The sequence below is a fragment of the Bubalus kerabau genome, chromosome 2 (genome assembly GCF_029407905.1).
Source record: "Bubalus kerabau isolate K-KA32 ecotype Philippines breed swamp buffalo chromosome 2, PCC_UOA_SB_1v2, whole genome shotgun sequence".
In the NCBI taxonomy this organism is placed as follows: Eukaryota; Metazoa; Chordata; class Mammalia; order Artiodactyla; family Bovidae; genus Bubalus; species Bubalus kerabau.
In genome coordinates, this window is record NC_073625.1 from 79,327,988 (window position 1) to 79,332,842 (window position 4,855).

Sequence of the window (4,855 nt, forward strand, 5' to 3'; positions counted from 1 at the left end):
GCCAAGTTTCCCTGTCCAACATTTCCTGGAGTTTGCTCAATTCATGTCCATTTAGTCGATGATGTCATCCCACCATCTCATCCTCTGTCGTCCTCTTCTCCTCCTGCCTTTTGTCTTTCTCAGCATCAGGGTCTTTTCCAATAAGTCCACTTTTTGTATCAAGTGGCCAAAGGATTGGAGCTTCAGCTTCAGCATTAGTTCTTCCAATGAATATTCATAATTGATTTCCTTTGGGATTGACTGGCTTGATCTCCTTTTTGTCCAAGGGACTCTCAAGAATCTTCCCCAGCACCACAGTTCAAAGGCATCAATTCTTTGGTCCTCAGACTTATCATCCAGCTCTCACATCCATATATGGCTACTGGAAAAACCATAACTTTGATTATACAGACCAGTGTAGGCAAAGTAATGTCTCTGCTTTTTAATATTCTGTCTAGGTTTGTCATTGCTTTTCTTCCAAGGAGCAAGCATCTTTTAATTCCATGGCCGCAGTCAGTGTTCCCAGTGATTTGGAGCCCAAGAATATAAAGTCTGCCCCTATTTCCATTGTTTTCCCATCTGTTTGCCGTGAAGTGATGGGACCAGATACCATGATCTCCATTTTTTGAATGTTGAGTTTTAACTTAACTTTTTCACTCTCCTCTTCCACCTTCATCAAGAAGCTCTTTAATTTCTCTTTGCTTTCTGCCATAAGGGTGGTGTCATCTGCACACCAGAAATCATTGATATTTCTCCTGGCAATCTTGATTCCAGCTTATGCTTCATCCAGCCCAGCATTTCACATGATGTACTGTGAGCAAGATGGCAATATACAGCCTTGACATATTCCTTTCCCAATTTAGAACCAGTCCATTGTTCCATGTCAATTTCTAACTCTTGCTTCTTGAGGTGTATACAGATTTCTCAGGGGGCAGGTAAGGAGGTCTGGTATCCCCATCTCTTGAAGAATTTTCCACAGTTTGTTGTGATCCACACAGTCAAAGGCTTTAGCATAGTCAATGAAGCAGAAGTAGATTTTTTTTTTTTTAATTCTCTTGCTTTTTCTGTGATCCAGTGGATGTTGGCAATTTGATCTAAGGTTTCCCTGCCTTTTCTAAATCCTGCTTGGACATTTGGAAGTTCTTGGTTCACATACTGCTGAAGTCTCCTTGAAGGATTTTGAGGATTACTTTGCTAGCATGTGAAATAAGTGCAGTTGTGCCATAGTTTGAACATTCTTTGGCATTGCCCTTCTTTAAGATTGGAATGAAACTGACCTTTCCATACCTGTGGTCACTGCTGAGTTTCCCAAATTTGCTGGCATACTGAGTGCAGCACCTTCACAGCGTGATCTTTGAGGATTTGAAATATCCGAAAGATAGGGTATTTCAGCTGGAATTACATCAACTCACCTAGCTTTGTTCTCAGTGATGCTTGCTAAGGCCCACTTGACTTCACACCTCAGGATGTCTGTCTCTAGTTGAGTGATCATACCACCATGATTATCTGGGTCATTAAGATCTTTTTTGTATAGTTCTTCTGTATATTGTTGCCCCCCTTCTTAATATCTTCTGCTTATTTTGGGTCCATACCATTTCTACCCCTATTGTACCTGTCTTTGCATGAAATGTTCCCTTGGTATCTCTAATTTTCTTGAAGATATCTCTAGTCTTTTGTGTTCTATTTGTTAGTATTTTAAAAACAGTGATTAGCATAAAGTAAAACTCTCTATAAGCAATATTATATAATTACTAAGCAAATATTAAAATACTTTTAAGGGCTTCCCTGGTAGCTCAGTGATGTTCCAGTGCAGAAGACATGGGTTCGATCCCTGAATTGGGAAGATTCCCAGGAGAAGGAAATGGCAACCCACTCCAGTATTCTTGCCTGGAGAATCCCATGGACAGAAGAGCCTGGTGGGCTGCAGTTCATAGGGTCTTAAAGATTTCAACATGACTCAGCAACTATACAAGAGCAACAAAAATACTTTTTAAAATGATTTTTTATCAATGCAAAAAAATATATATGCATTGACATAAAACCCTAAAAAACAAAAATGTGGCAACATGACAGAAGAAGGAAGGAAGGAACAATGGATGGACAGATGAAAGGGGAGTGGGAAAGAAGAATGGAGAAGAGGACAGGAGGGACAGAATGTCAAGGAAAAGGACAATTTCTTATAAAACATATTGGAGAAGGACATGTTATTTTTTGTGTTACTAAATTTCTTTTTTTTTTTTTTCATTAAGAATTATTTTTATTCTCTTTCCACAAAGAAGTTATAAAAATACCTGTAAAAACATTGAAAAGGCTCTTTAAAATCCTGGAATGAAAAATTCTGAAGTATAAATTATGATACATTGTCTATGATTTGCAAATAAAGAATAAAATAAATTCTACAAGTTGGAGTTTCTGAATGATTTTGGCAGGAATTTACCAGAAGGAGCCAGAACATCAAACCTTAACAATTTTCTATTTTCATCCCAATTGAGTTTTTGAAAAGCTATATAATCTGTTGACAGGTACAGTCCACATACAAACTTGCTTCCACCATTAATGATGAAGTCAATCTGAAGACAGAGATTTGTACTCTGGATGTACCAGGCTCTTCCATGCAACTGACTGGTTTTCTCTTATTTTTTTCCATCATGTTTTAAATAAAAGTAAATATATATATATGGTAAAAAAAATTTAAATGGTACAAGAAGATTTAAAATAATCAGTAAATATCCTTTTTGCCCATAACCTAGAAAATCTGATGTCTTCCAAATCATCAGTCACATGAATAATTTACAAAGTGAAGTCAACCTTAGAGTCTCTTCATCTGAAAATTATTCTCAGGATTTCTGGAATGTGTTGATTCTCTCATATATTGCCTCTGTTACAGAGGAAAGCCATGCAGTCTTCTTCTAAAAAACAACTAACGACGAAAGCAACTCGCACGCTCTGCTTCGAGAGAGCAAGTCCAGGCAACACCTTGTACTCCGTGGATTTGGTCCTGGCTACAGGCAGAAGCTCTGGTAACAACCCTGAAATTTAGGAATCATATTAACTAACAAGGCATTTTCAAAAATAAGAACTTTCTTTCAATCAAAACAAGGTCATCATATATACACTATCATGTGTGAATGATAACTAGCTAGGGAGAAGCTGCTATATAACATTCGGAGTCCAGCCTGGCGCTCTCTGATGACCTAGAGGAGAGGAAGGCTCAAGAGGGAGGGGATACATATATATATATATATATATATATATATATATATATATATAATTATGGCTGATTTGTGTTGTTATACCAGAGAAACCAACACAACACTGTAAAGCCATTACTTTCCAATTAAAAAAATCAAACCCAAAAGAATCCCACAAGGTCATCTGGTCCTTGAAAAACAGAGAGGATGAACTCTGTCAGATTCAGTTTATCTGGTCATTATTTAATTCAAAAATAAGTGTGTGTTAGTTGCTCAGTCGTGTCTGACTCTTTGTGACCCCATGAATTGTAGACCTCCAAGGCTTCTCTGTCTATGGAGTTCTCCAAGCAAGAATACTGGAGTGGATTGCCATTCCTTTCTCCAGAGGATCTTCCTGACCCAGGGATTGAACTCAGAACTCCTGTATGGCTGGCAGAGTCTTTGCCATTTGAGCTACAGGGAAGTCAAACTTAAAACTGAAAAATAAATTTGTACAAAAGGACACGAGCCGCATAATCCCAAACATTCAAGTTAAAACTAGGTCAAAGCTTTCCTAGAGAACAAAGGGGAGGCGAGGCAGCAAAGGAGTCAGGATGGAGAAGGAAGCTTCTTTCAGAGAAATTCCCGCCCCGGCGGTGGGAAGTTGAGTGCTCTCCCCGCAAGGTCTGCTCACTCTCTGGTGAACAGGACACGCTTACAGAGACTTGGGCGGGTGGCCAGAGCTCAGCCAAGCCCTTCCTGAATGCCTCGGATCCTCCGGGCCAGCTGCACATCCTTCGGGAAGAGCGTGACGCGGCCGGCGTGTAAGGAGAGGAGATAGGCATCCTCGAAGAGATGAACTAGAAATGCTTCTGCCGCCTCTTGTAGGGCCAACAGGGCCTGGGCTTGCCAATTGAAGTCCACACCACGAGTGAATTGAACACATATTTCTCTTGCCAGGCGGCAGAAGGGGTTCTTCCTTAACAGCAGGTGTGTGGTCTTCTGAAGAGTTCGGATCTCCTTCAGGATTCCATGTCTCCGGCGAGCAGGTGGACGGGAGGATGTGCCTAAGGACGGGGCCGGCCGGCCGGCCGGCGGGCGGCGGGAACCGGGCTCCCGGGGCGCCTCCTTGGTGTTTCGGGCTTGCGTTTCCGGCGGCGGGGGCCCATGGCGGGCGCGCAGGGCTGGAGCCCTGCGGCTCCTTCTAGATCTTCTGGGTCCGGGGGCAGAGGCTGGGAGAGCCGGGCGGCTGGGTGCTATTGGAAATGCCCGCACCCCTAAATTTCTTATAGTCATTTTTGCCTCTGAAAATGGAATGGGAAAATCTAAGTAGTAACTTTTCAATAGTGTTCCCAGATTTTAACAATGTTGAGATTCCTGTATTCAATTCTATATCCTCCTAAAATATATATAACCTCACAGATTACCTTATAGGTGTTCTTGAGTTTAGCTTATTGCAGTAAATAGAAAATTATCTGTACATGTGTTTTCAAGATCTTTGGATGATAAGAATACATATGCAATGTTTTATAAGGGATGGATAATTAAGTCAAAATAGCTGATACAAAATTTTAAAGTATGTGTGAATTGAGCCTAGATTCTAAGTTTAACTCAAAATAAAATGAAAAATTCATTTTCTTTAGTTACATTTTGTTCATGATTCTTTGAAAAAGCTATTGATATATGAATATTTTTTAGGGCAAAAG

General features: G+C 40.4%; 1 pseudogene; it reads right to left on the minus strand.

Annotated features, from left to right (window-relative positions):
• Nucleotides 1-2,203: 2,203 nt before the first annotated feature.
• Nucleotides 2,204-4,421, minus strand: LOC129643404 (histone H3-like centromeric protein A; annotated as a pseudogene).
• Between the last annotated feature and the right edge of the window lie 434 nt (nucleotides 4,422-4,855).